The sequence below is a fragment of the Hyaena hyaena genome, unplaced genomic scaffold, assembly GCF_003009895.1.
Source record: "Hyaena hyaena isolate Hyena2069 unplaced genomic scaffold, ASM300989v1 scaffold_210, whole genome shotgun sequence".
In the NCBI taxonomy this organism is placed as follows: Eukaryota; Metazoa; Chordata; class Mammalia; order Carnivora; family Hyaenidae; genus Hyaena; species Hyaena hyaena.
In genome coordinates, this window is record NW_024080841.1 from 2,429,432 (window position 1) to 2,443,631 (window position 14,200).

General features: G+C 36.5%; 1 protein-coding gene and 1 pseudogene across 4 annotated transcripts in view; both read right to left on the minus strand.

Moving 5' to 3' along the window:
* Window positions 1-14,200, minus strand: part of ANKRD28 (ankyrin repeat domain 28) — a 206,487-nt gene that overhangs the window by 109,780 nt on the left and 82,507 nt on the right. The gene's annotated exons all lie outside the window — the stretch shown is intronic.
* Window positions 5,207-9,027, minus strand: LOC120238475 (annotated as a pseudogene).

The window sequence follows — 14,200 nt, forward strand, 5'->3', positions numbered from 1 at the left end:
ACAGAACAAGTGAATAGATAAAATCAGCAAGGACACAGAATAACACTATCAACTGAACCTAACAAAATAATACATTTTATTTTCAACTACACTTGAAACATTCATCAAGACAGACCATATTCTGAGCCAAAAACCACACCTTAACATATTAAAATAAACCGGTGGGTGGCTCAGTCAGTTAAGCATCTGACTCTTGATTTTAGCTCAGGTCATGATCTCACTGTTTGGTTTGGGAGACCTGAAGAGATTCTCTCTGCCCCTCCACCCTGTGCTCTCTCTCGTTCCTCAAAATAAATTTATGAAATAAGATACAATAAAATAAACTGAAAACATACAAATAGGGTACTCTAGCCATAACAAAATTAAACCGGAAACAAATAACCGAAAGATGCTTGGAAAATCCTCAAGGATTTGGAAAGCAAAGTTGATACTTTAATAGTAGAGAAAAAAGGAAAACTAATTCTAAATAACCCCCATAAAGAGGAAATCTCACAGAACATTAGAAAATATTCCAAACTGAAAGTAAAAATACAGTATGTCAAAATTTTGAGGATGAAGTTAAAATAGTATTTAGAGGGGAAATTATCTATTAAATGTTTCTAACACAAAAGAAGTTCTCAAATTAATAATTTAAGCTTTCACTTAAGAAACTAGAAAAAACAAAATAACTACAAAGCAAGACGAACAGAAATGATAAAGGGTAGAAATCAACAAAGGTGACAATAGAAAAGCTAGAGAAAATAAATGAATCCCGAAACTACTTCTTTGAAAAGACCAATAAAATCCATAATCCTCCAGCCAGAACAACAAAAGAATAAGACAGAACCAGTATCAGGAATAAAAGAGGGGATTATTGGTTAAAAACCTCAAAGACATTAAAAAAAGATTAAGGGAATATTATGAACAATGTTATACATGCAAGTTTTAGTTTGTATGAAAGACCAAGTCCTTCAAAGATACAAATATTACTCAAGAAAGAAAAAAAGTAACCCAAGTAGTCCTACAACTATTAAAGAAACTAAATTCATAGGTAAAAACATTCCAAGAAAGAAAACTCCATACCTAGATAGCTTCAATGATAAATTCTATCAAACATTTAAAAAAATAATACCAATCTGCACATCTAGAAAGCAAAAGACGGAGCACATCCCACTTTATGAAGCCAACATGTTATAATTCTAGTACCTAAACGAGGCAAAGATATAACAAGAAAACTACAGACAGCATCATTCATCGAAAAGGAAATAACAGTCCTTAATTAAATATTAGCAAATTGAGTCCAGTAATATATAAAACTAATATATCAAAACCAAGTAGAGTTTATTCTGAGATCTTAACTCTAGAATAAACCAATATAAATAATTTTAAAAAACACATGATAATTGCATTTAACAAAACTTTTCACAATTAAAAACAAACAAAAACTTTCAGCACACTAGGAACAGAAAGGAACTTCTCTTACCTGATCAAGGATATTTACAAAAGTTATAGACAATATCCTATTTAATGATGAAAGAGGGAACGTTTTCCTTCTAAGATCAGAAATAAGGCAAGGATGTCTACTCTTATCATCCCTATTCATTCCCATACTGGTAGTCCTAGTCAGTAAGAACAAAAAGAAACAAAAGACATACAGACTGGAAGAGAACACACAAAACTGTCTCTATTCATAGATGACATATTGTTCATGGAGAAAATCCCAAGAAATTTTATTTCTAAAAAAAATCCAAAAATGAATTTAGAAAAGTTGCTGAATCCAAGGTCAATATATAGAAAGCAACTGTATTTCCAAATACTAGGAATTAACTGGAAATTAAAAATGTTAGACTGTACATTTACAATACAAAAGAATGAAAGAAAGAAGAAAAGAGAAAAAGAAAAAAAGACAGAAAAATGCTTGGGTATAAATCTAATAAAACTTTGCAGGTATGTGTTTACTATAAGATACTCCTTAAAGACTTAAAGAAAACCTACATAAACAGAGATAACATGTTCATGAACTGGAAGATTCATTACTGCTAAGATGTCAATTGGATCTATAGATTCAATGTAATACTAATCAAAATCCCAGCAGGATTCCTTTTAGATATTAATGATCTAAAATTTATATGGAAAGGCAAAGATACTAGAACAGCCAGAGTAATTCTGAGTGAATAGAACACAGTTTTGGGGGAGGGGGAGTCTTACACAGTGTGATTTCAAGAAATTCTATAAAGGGGCGCCTGGGTGGCTGAGTTGGTTAAGCATACAGCTTAGGCTAAGGTCATGATCTCGTGGTGTGATTCTTGAATTAAAGCCTCACACTGGGCTCTGTACTGACAGCTCAGAGCCTGGAGCCTGCTTGGATTCTGTCTCCCTCTCTCTCTGCCCCTCCCCCACTCAGGCTCTGTCTCTCTCTCTCTCTCTCTCTCTCTCTCAAAAACAAAAATAAACATTAAAACAAAGCCAAAAGCATTAACCATAAAGGAAAATACTGAAAAATTTGACTCCATTAAATTAAGACCTCATGTTCAATGACAGAAGAGCAAAAAGGCAAGCTGGAATGGGAGAAGGCATTCTGTAACATAACACAGCTCACAAAAAGTTCATATCCAGCATACATAAAGAATGTAACTTAACAAGAAAAGAGAACTCAAGAGAAAAATGGGCAAGAGATGTTAACAGCCACTTGATAAAAGAGGCTATGTGAATGTCTAATAAACATATAAAAAGATACCTGGCACTGTCATCAAAAAAACTCAAACATTACAAACAATGAGACACTATTACATCACAAACAGAATGGCTACAAACAAAAAGGATGTAGTCAAAAAATGTGGTGCAACAAGAAATCTCAGACAGTTTTCATGGGAGCATAAATTGTTTAACACGGCATTCTCTATTAAGCTGACTGTAGGCAAAGTCTATATGTCAGAAATTCTATGAGTAGGTATATATCCTGGAGAAATGCACACTAATGTGCAACAGAGGCACATTTCTGAATGGCTGCATTATTCACAATAGGCAAAAAACTGGAAACAACTATCCATTAATAGCAGAATATGGATAAACTGTGGTGCCTGCATTCAGCGGATTATTACCAATAATCTTAGGTTCATATAGCACAGGTAAATTTTTGAAATAAGATAGTGTCGTGCAAAAGAACCCAGACCCAAAAGAATACATGTTCTAAGATTCACTTAACATAATACAAACAGATGAACATAAGGGAAGGGAAGCAAAAATAATATAAAAACTGGGAGAAGGACAAAACAGAAGAGACTCTTAAATACGGAGAACAAACAGAGGGTTACTGGAGGGGTTGTGGGAGGGCGGATGGGCTAAATGGGGAAGGGGGATTAAGGAATCTACTCCTGAAATCACTGTTGCACGCTATGCTAACTAACTTGGATGTAAATTTAAAAAAATTCACTTAACTTAAAAATATACAAAATTAAATTGTATTGTTTGTATAGAAAAGATTAGATGGCAAAATTACAAAAGAAAACAGAGACTACTATAAATTTTTTCTTACCATTTTATTTATTTTTGAGAGACAGCATGAATGGGGGAGGGGCAGAGAGGGAGGGAGACACAGAATCTGAAGCGGGCTCCAGGCTCTGAGCTAGCTGTCAGCACAGAGCCCAGTGCAGGGCTCAAACTCACAACGACGAGATCATGACATGAGCCGAAGTCAGTTAACCGACTGAACCACTCAGCTGCCCCCAGAGAGAGATTATTATAAAAGTCATATTAATGCTTATATTGCAGAATTGGAATAAATAGTCTGATCATAAAGTGGGCACCAAGAGAGTTTTTGTAGTGACAGCAACATTCTGTTTCTTGATCTGGGTACAGGTTACATTTAAATAATTCATTACAGTCTACATTTATTTGACATATTTTTGAGTGTTATACTTCAAAGTTTTAAAAATTGTGATTAAAAGAAATTGAAGATTAAGAGAAAGGAGGAAAACATTGGACATGAATGTTCAATCATTTGTCTAAAATATCACTTAAAATACAACTGAACTAAAAGGAAAAGCATATAAAAATCTGGCAGAAGACACAGGACCTAACGTGGTATTTCAGCTTAAGAACAAGAACAGTAGCTTCCTTTGCTGGTTGGACAAGTTTTGTTCTCCCGAACCAGTGTTCAAAATGAAAATGAAAAAAAGTCACCTGAAAACTGAAAAAGAAAACTACTCACCCCTTAACACCCATGCCCTTCCCCCAAACATTAATTTGGGTCTACAAAGGAATTAAGAATAAAAATAGAAATTATGTTATCAGAAATTTGTGTAAGGCAATCTTAAAAAACCCAAACAAAAAATTAATGTAATCTAGCTTCTATGTAAACAAAAACCAAAACCCTCACTGTATACATTTATCTTCCAAACAAATGATAAAAATCCGACATAAAGCATTTTATAAATCATTTTTCTCTTTACAGAGATGAATGTATTCTAAAATGATTATTATTATTAATTTATTGAGCATTCATAAGAGAAAATGCTTTAAATCACTGTGGTAATATTCAAATCATTAGTTCTGTATAAAAACCACCTTAGAAAACAATGGTTAATTATAAGTTTAAAATACTTATGTAGTTTACATGTTTTACTCAATAAGTAATTATAATAAGATAAGGAAAAATATATCTTAAGGTGTGTCATTGTAATTTTATGGAAAATGTTTATTCATTTAGTAATAATTTTAATCAAAAAATTGTACAATTTCTTCCCAAATATCTTGCTCTGTATTAGGAAATGACATTGATCCATCTCACTAAAATATTACAAAATATTTACAAGAAAATATTAAAATAACACAAAAGACAAGCTGGAGTAAAAGAAACTGTGTTTTCAAAAATCTCTACTCCAGTGCCCACAGCACATAAGAAGAGAATCAAAACAAGTAAGTAACAAAGATCCCCCAATCACGTTTCCAAAGAATTGGAGAAGGGAAACAAACAGGATGAAAATGGTGGTATCAAGGGAATGGATGTTTGCAGCACGGTTTCAATAACCAATTTATTCTGAATGAAGTAACTCTCTCTTATATGCAATAAATTCTTAGCAAGGCTAAATTTTAGGATATTCCTTGAACTAAAATTTAAAAATATCCTGAGAGTGAAAGCAGCTCTTTTGCAAAGTTTAATAAGAGCCTCTTACCCCACAAACCACTCATATGAATGAACAGAAACCTGTTCTGGCATTAAAGGCTGTCACAGCAGCCCTTCCATTTCTTTCATGAAAGCTTCATAAACATCATCCTTAGTTTGCATGGAGACGGGGACAGATGGACCAGATTTGGGGGCTGCTTTGTCAAGAGCCACAGCAGAATCATCCTCTGACTTTTTGGGGGGAGCAGCAGTGGCCCCTTTATTCTCCTGACATACCCTCAATTCAGTGGGCACAAATCGAGTAATCTCTGCCTTATGATTCGTGATCTATGGCTTGGTGCTGATGGTCGTTGTGGCGTTCTTGTCAACGGCGGCTGGGCTTATATCATCTGCGAGGGGTGCTGAATCAAGTTGGGTGGCACACTTAAAACCCCCACGTTTCGCAGGGGAGCTGGTGGGAGAAGCCTAGGTGGGGCATGTCTAAGTGGAGGCACCAACGGTGGGCACATTATGCCAGTACGGAGTGGAGGAATACTGAGAGGTGCAGGGGGATTTAATCTTGGTGGGGGTTCCTGAGGAGGAGGGCCATGAGGCAAACCTGGAGGTAAAAGTTGGGGTAAAGGCCCTCAGAGTCCTGGCATTCCAGGTGGCCTCAGGAATGGATGAGCTCCTGGAGGTGGTCCAGGAAGAAGTCCAGTAGGTGGTCCAGGTGGCCATAAAGGTGGAGCAGGTGGCAGGCGTCCAGAAGGAGGTGGTTCTGGCATAGGAGGTGCTTGTATCTGAGGAGAAGGAACAGACTGTAGGGGAACTTGCTGCTTTGAAGAGGCGACAGATGTGCCATTTGAAAGAGATTCCTCTTTATGCTGTTTTCCATTTCAGAATCATCAGAATCACCTTCATCATCATCCTCTGAAAATTCTTCTACTTCTTGTCCCTCTTTTGGGATTTCTGACCTGCCATTTGAAGTATCGTGGCTTGAAGAGGAGTCAGCTCCTCCATGTTCTTTTTCTTCCTTGACTTTTCAGGCATATCTGCAAATCTTACACTCAGACTTGACTCTTTTCTTCATTGTTGTCTCTTTCATTATCATCACGGTGCACAAATTCATCCCCTTCACTTTCTCTATCTGATCTGTCAGTGCTGCTGTCATCAGTACTGTTATTATGCTTATCTTGATCCATGTTCTCAGCATGGCGGTCATCTTCACTGGTACTGGAAACATCATCATCATGACCCCATTGAGCAAGTTCAGGACTTGTCTTCATCCTGCCTATGAAGGGGAAGATCTAGAGCAAGGCCCACTTTACGGCCATACATTTTCAAGGCTTGAGGAGGTGGTAGACCAGGGGGAGGACCAAGAGGTTTTCAGTCAGGGGGCAAATGTGGAACACTATGTCCAAGAAGAGGAAGTATAGAAACTTCCCAAGTTGGAGGTCCATAGGCTGAGGTCTTTTTAAGGATGGAGGGTGGCTGGGCACCAGGAAGTGGAATGGCCTGGATCAGAATGTTGGAAGAACATGTGGCATATGTGGCAAGGGAATACTGTCCACTTCCACATGCTGAGTGTTCTTGACAGCATCCAAATATTGGCTAAATTGAGCCCTCCTCTGTTCATACTCTACTTGTAGCTTTCTCAATTCTTCGTAAATAACCAGGTTCTCTCTTTCAGAGTTGTAGAATACATTCAAAAGTTTCACACAGCTTTTTATGCTGATCTTTCAGCACTTCCTCATTTAACTGTGGTTGCTGCACTGGATTAAACTTCAATTCATCCAATTTCTTTATGTCCCGGATAATCTGTTTGGGAGCCTTCATCTTTAAACTGCAGCTTGTATCATCATGTGCCGTTTTTTGTTCTTCTCTCTTCCAGGCTTCTTTCTGGGCTTGGTTATTACAGGTACTTTGGCTTATGCACAATTAAACCAATGTATCAGCTATTCAGACTTTTTTATATGTGGCACAATTCTGGCAGCATGAAGAGTGAACCCCATGTTATCAAAAACTATAACTTAGATTATGAGGCAGCTTTTAACAATGAATCCCCTCTTCACTTATGAAGTTTCCATTATTTCCTATGTTGCTTCTGTGTTGTGTGTTCAGCAATCGTGCAAACTTTATTTACTGATAATGATTTGGACATTAATACAATAATATGAAAGCTGCTTTCTAGTTGGTCAGGGAAACTCTAACACTAAGAACTTGATTAAATTCCTTCCCTAGAACCAACTTCTATTCCTGAGCACTGGGGGTGAGATGGATGGGATTCAGTCCCTGTGGCCAAGAATTGGGTGGAATATCCCATCTTATTGTCCCTTTAACGGCAATGCTCTGACAGATCATCAACAGAATACTGCAAATGATAAAGTTATTTCATTACAGAAGAGTGCCTTTGTCCACATGCATTTCAAGCGCACATGCTTTTTCCTTTCCTCCCTCCATCTCTCTTTTCCTTCCTTCCTTTCTTCCCTCCCTCTCTCCCTTTCCTTCCTTCCTTAACTCACCCTTCCTGTGTCAAAGTGATTTGAATTGTCTAAATAAGTACTGAAGGAGTTGTAAGGCAAAACGACCATGGAAGGAAGCCAGTGTAATTCACTGTGCACTTGGGCAACTAATAGCTGACTGCTCCTACCCACCAAAACCCAAACATATCCCATACACAAACACAAACAAGAATATCCACACATAAAATAGCCAAACACCTTTAGATAATAAACTTGTCAAAGTCAGGGACTATGTCTTATTTTTACGCATTCACTTCTGACACTTTTTAAATGGCTATTATTCACCACAGACTGGGTATAAATACAGGGAATTAATTCAAACCAGGTCCCTATATCCAGAGAGTTAAAGGTACTGAATAAGACACAAGTCAATTAACATGAGTGCTACAAACAAGAAGTTCAGAGTGCTGTTGGATATCTATTAGGTTGCCATAATACTTCCTGGAGGACCAAGAAAGGTCCAGATGGACCAGAAAGAGACATATATGTATTATACTGGTTCTCCACTGCTGCATAACAAATTACCACAAACTTAGTGGCATAAGACAGCAGTCATTTATTAATTCCCAGTTCTGTAGGGTGGACGTCTAGGCATAGTGTGGCAGGGTCTCTCCTAAAGCTGAAATCAAACTGTCAATGAGCAATGTTCTCACCAGAAGACCTAAGGAAGAATCCACCTCTAGGTTCATTTAGGTAAAATTGAGTTCACTGTGGTTGTTAGACTGGGGTTCCAATTTTCTTCCTGTCAGCCAGAAGTTGCCCTCTGTTCCTACAGAATGCCCACTCCTTAACATGTGGCTCCCCTCCACCTTCAGTCAGGAATAGAGAATCTGCCTTACATCAAATTCCTTACTGTCTTTGTTTCTGACTCTAGATACACATTTAATATTTTTTAATGTTTATTTTTGAGAGAGACAGAATATGAGGAGCAGAAGGGGAGGGGCAGAGAGAGAAGGAGGGAGATGCAGAACCCAAAGCAGGCTCCAGGCTCTAAGCTGTCAGCACAGAGCCCAATGCAGGGCTCGAACACACAAAATGTGAGATCATGACCTGGGCCAAAGTCGGCTGCTTAACCAACTGAGCCACCCAGGTACCCCTAGATCCACATTTAAAGAGTTCATGTAATTAGGTCAGGTCCACTCAGCTAATACCACTTTCCTAGTCAACTGTGCCAGATGTCATAAAGTAATCACAAGAGTGCTATCCTATCATATTTAGAGTACAGAAGACTATATAGGATATGTACACGAAGGGGGAGTGAGATTCTTGTGGGCTATCTTAGGAATTCTGCCTACCATCAGGAGCAACGGAAAGAATGAAAAGAAACTGAAGATGAAGCAACGAGAGCTGGAGACAATGAGAGCACCAGTGATATCCTGAGTCAGGAAAGCGCATGGAAGAATAGGGGGAAAAAGTATGCATGACTAGACTTGTCTCCCCGGTACCCAGCATAGTAACTGGCACATAATTTTTCAAGGAAGTGAACCAACATACCGAGTTATACCAAATTAAACTAGCAAGTATTTACCAAGGACTTAAATACCTATAGCTATAAGAGAAAAGCTAAGAAATTTATTGTAATACTAAACCACTAGACAGAATTGAGAGGTGACAAGCCATTGGAGACAACATGGACAGAAAACTAACTGGACGTTAAGAAAATTGGGCTCTTATGCTATTTCTGCTAAACATAAGTGACCAAATCAAATAAACTCCAAGACTTTAGTTTTGCCTCATCTTTAACAGAGATGATTTAACGACTTAATTCCTAAGATCCCTTTCCAGTGCTAATGATCCTACAGAATGGAAGGCATGGTTCTTGCCCTGAAACAAATTCTATTTAGGAAGGTTAGAATCTAAGTATTAATTCATGTTTTAATCTAGACATTGCTCTAACAGTAGTAATATTAAAAAGACAAATCCAGGAAGAATCCTTTTTTAAACACTGAATTTACACCTTTCTACAAATTTAGCAGCAAATAGATACTCCTATGCTAAGGTTTACTTGTTCTTCACAGTAAAAAAAAATAAAACACCAAAATTACATGTCATTATTATTTTTTTTTAGGTAGTCTCCATGTCCAACGTGGGGCTTTAACTCACAACCATAAGATCAAGAGCCACATGCTCTATGAACTGAGCCAGCCAGGTGCTCCCAAAATTACTATCAATACCAGGTCCTATTAGAATAAGACTAAGTAAGGTAATCCCATCTATGATTGGTCAATTTAATTACCAAATGTAATGCTACTGTTTAGAAAACTATAGAATTTCTATTTCAAAGAAACTGTTGGACTAGAATAGAAAACTGCCATTTCATAAAATATGTAAGGTAGAAGTCTGAAAACATCCAGTGGCATTTCTGACAGTCAGTTGTTTCAATCAACAAAATTATTCTCAATGGCTTTTACAGAGCTACATATATTTTAAAAGGCATATTTGCCTGAGTTGAGGAGACAAAGCTTGACAGTCTGGGGAGAAACCAGAGGCTAGAATTCTCGGACAGAGTAAGAGAGAGAGGATGGTACAATTAGAAAATGCCAGAGATCTGCAGATTATGCCCTTAGGTACTCAGCTAAGTACTGAGCAGCACAAGTATATAAAAATTCTACCTGAGTCTGGTGAAAAGTATCATCTAAAGTAATTAAAGAGGTGTTTCTCAACCTTTTTCTCCTTATCATCCTGACCCAGAGGTTTTTGATACTTATTTTTTCCTTACTGCCCCCATAAAATTTTAATACTGCTGTGTACCTAATCTCTACAGTTTAGCCCTTTGGAAGGCCATAAATCATTGTCATATGCAAGATTCTCTCTCTCTCACACACACACACACACACACACACCCACCCACACACACACACACAGCAAAAAAATAAATTTTGCCAAGTTGGAGGTTATAGCATCCTCAGTAAGAATATACGGATTTGGAAGGAATAGTGCCTGGGTAGCATACAGAGAAGTATCCTCCTGTTCTCACCAGCTATGGTGAAAAACTTGTATTTCCTGGAGCACTGAAGAGAGTGCTCAAGAAAAACTTACCTCAGCAGTACAGAATATTTAGCATATTTTGAATTAAATACCATTTACAGTAGGAACAAAATTTATAAAACATAAATTTGACAAAGTATGTAAAAAGGCCATCCACAGTGAAATTATAAAATCTGCTGAGAGAAATTAAAAATGCCCTAAACAAACAGAGAGCTGTAACTTGTTCATGGGTAAGAAAACTCAATATTATTAAGATGTTAATTTTTGCCAACTTCACCTACATATCAACATAATCCAATTTTTTCCCTAGAAACTGACAAGCTGATTCTAAAATAATATAAAAGCCCTAAGGATCCTATACAAAACAATTTTGAAAAAGAAAAAAGTTGATGATTTCAAGACTTATTATAAAGCTACAATATCACAACAGTATGGTACTGGCATTAACAATTGACTTTTAATAAAGATACAAAGACAATTCAGTGAAATAGTCTTTTCCACAAGTATTCTAAAGACTGAATATATCTACATATCAAATAAGTGAACTTTGGCATATGCCTTGCATAATATACAAATATTAACTCAAAACAGACTTAGATCTAAATGTAAAATATAGAACTATAAAACTTCTGGGAGATACAAAGAAAATTTACATGATGCGAAGATAGAGATATTTTTAGATACAACACCAAAACCAAGATCCATAAAAGAATAAATTGATAAATTGTACATCAACAAAACTTAAAACTTCTGCTCTTCAAACACATTCTTAAGAGAATGAAAACACAGCCACAGATTGAGTACTTGTATCCAGAACATACAAAGAACTCTCAAAACTCAATAGCAAGAAAACAATCCAATTAAGGGGAAAAAACCCTAGCAAAAACATTTGAAAGACATTTAACCAAAGAGGATATACAGATTGCCATGAGGCACATGAAAAGATGTTCAATCTCATTAGTCATCACAAAAATGCAAATTAAAACTACAATGATATATACTGTGGGTTGGATACAATCTATTAGAAGTTTTAAGATTAGAAAAGACTGATCTTACCAAATACTGGTGAGAATGTGGAAAAACTGGGATTCTCATGTCTTGTTGGTGGGAATGTATAATGATACAACCAATTTGGAAACAGCTGACAATTTCTTAAAAAGCTAAACATATAGCTACCCACCATATGGTTGGTCTGACCTTTCCACCACTAGATATTTACCCAAGAGAAAGGATACTTATTTGTATATTCATACAAAGACTTGTACAGGAAGGTTCATAAGTAGCTTTATTTGTGATAGATGAAAACGGGAAAGAACTCAAATGTCCACCAATAGCTGAGTGGATAAACAAATTGTGTTTATAGATACAATGGAATATTACTCAGCAACAGAAAAGAACTGTTAATACCATGCCACAACATGTGAGATTCAAAATAACTATGCTGAGTTAAAAAATGCTAGACAGAAGGAAGACATATTGTATAATTTCTAGAAAATACAAATTAATCAATAGTTATGCAAAGCAGATCAGAGGTTAAGTAGGGGCAAATGGAATCTTTTGGAAGTGATGGAAGTGTTAGCTACCTTGATTATGGTGAAGGTTTCATAGGTATATGCATATGTCAAAACTTATGAAATAGTATAATTTAAATAAATGCAATTTATTGTATATCAATTATACGTCACTAAAACCTAAAAAAAAAAAAAAAAAAAAGGCTGAGGGGCTAGCTGAGACTAACAGACCAATTAGTAACTTCAGCTCTATCTGAAAGTTAGGACAGAATTTACAACATTTTTGCTATATTATGTAACTCACATTATTTACATATAGTTTTAAGTATAAAAACTTATCAACATTATTTCAGAATATACAAGTAAAGGTATATGATCTCTATTAAAAATATTACTGTTGAGGCACCTGGGTAGCTCAGTCCGACTTCGGTTTCAGCTCAGGTCATGATTCCACAGATTCTGAGCTCGAGCCTGCATTGGGCTCTGTGCTGACAGTGAGGAGCCTGCTTAGAATTCTTGCTCTCCCTCTCCTTCTGCTCCTTTCTGAGCACGTGCGCGCGTCCGCGCTCTCTCTCTCTCTCTCTCTCTCTCTGAAAATTAATAAATACAAGCATTCCAAAAATTTTGCATGTCCACTGAAGGAGAATTTTTGTTTTCTTGGTGAAAAGATCTCAATTTATTTCCAATTAGCAAGATTTAAAATAATCCAAATGCTCTCTAAAAGGGGAACTAGTTAAATAAACTAGATTATAAAGAATGCAAAACGAAGTGGCTATAAAGAAAAATGAGAAAGCTCTCATTCCTAATATGGACTAATATAAGTTTCAATACATATTCCCCAAATACACTGGAGATGAAAAATGAAAGATGCAGACTGTATATGCTAAATAAAAAAACAATATATGAATGGAATATAAAAATAAGTCACCATCAGTCTCTAGCTGCAAAAACAGCTGGTATCATTAGACAATACTTTCCTTGTTTCCGAACTATCCGAAAGTCATTTATAGTCACAACAACAAAGGACGTAAACTTATTTATGATCTTGGGGGAAAACTATACACTGATGAAAAAAATTTAAAAATCAGAGGCTAGAAGCTAGAATCACTGGCAAGAAAAGAGGAGAGGTGCCATTTCTAGGCATGGAGAAACTATAGGGGAATTCTCTCCTGGGTGTTAACTGAGTTGGTTCTTTGCTCTTCTTCACTCCCTCCTTGCTATTCAATGTTCCATGGAAGCCACCTAGAAGTTGGGTGGGTACACTTGAGAAGGGGCTGAAGGGCTGGTCACAGGTTCCATTACTAATTACTGTAAGTAGCTAGAAAAGACCATGTACACACGTACAATTTTAGGGCAGAGAGTTGCACACGACCTGAAGTAACTGAGTGAAGAGGTCTTAACAGTTTAGAACATTAAAAGCTTGGTATACTGATAGCCAGCAGAAGTGACATGTGGCCACAAGAAAGACTGGTTGAAGATTACAGCATTCTTGTTAATTTCCAGAAAAGACTAGAGAACACGGTGAAGGATGGGGGTGGGTGGAATTCAGGCAGCCTGTGTAAACTTAGAGTTTACTACTTTGTGCTAACTGCCAACAGTATTATAATAATTATGAGAACTAATGACCTGCTTGTGTGATGTGTATGTATGGATTTGCTAAGCACTTACTTCATCTGGCAAAGTAAAATCAACATCATTTCAATGATCCCAGAACGTATTTTTGAAAGCTTAAAGATGTTAATAATTTGGAAGGCCACTTTGGCAAATCAATCCCAAAATACTTTGAATGACAAAGCTAAATTGGGAAGCTAATAAAATATACAAGATAGCATTTCCAAAAATATTAAATTATATGATAGATATAGGGAAGATCTATTTAGTGGCTAGCTCTTAAATCAACTCCTTTGTGTTTAAAAAAGGTCACTCAAAATCTAAACATTCCTCTGTTTTGAACACTAAGAACAACATTGGCTAGATTATAATTACCCCTAGTTTGATATTATCTTGAATGACATTTTTATCCAGCATAAGGCACCAGGGAGGCTTATGTATTCACTCATTTGCAATACTAACATTTAACAGCACTTGGTATCATG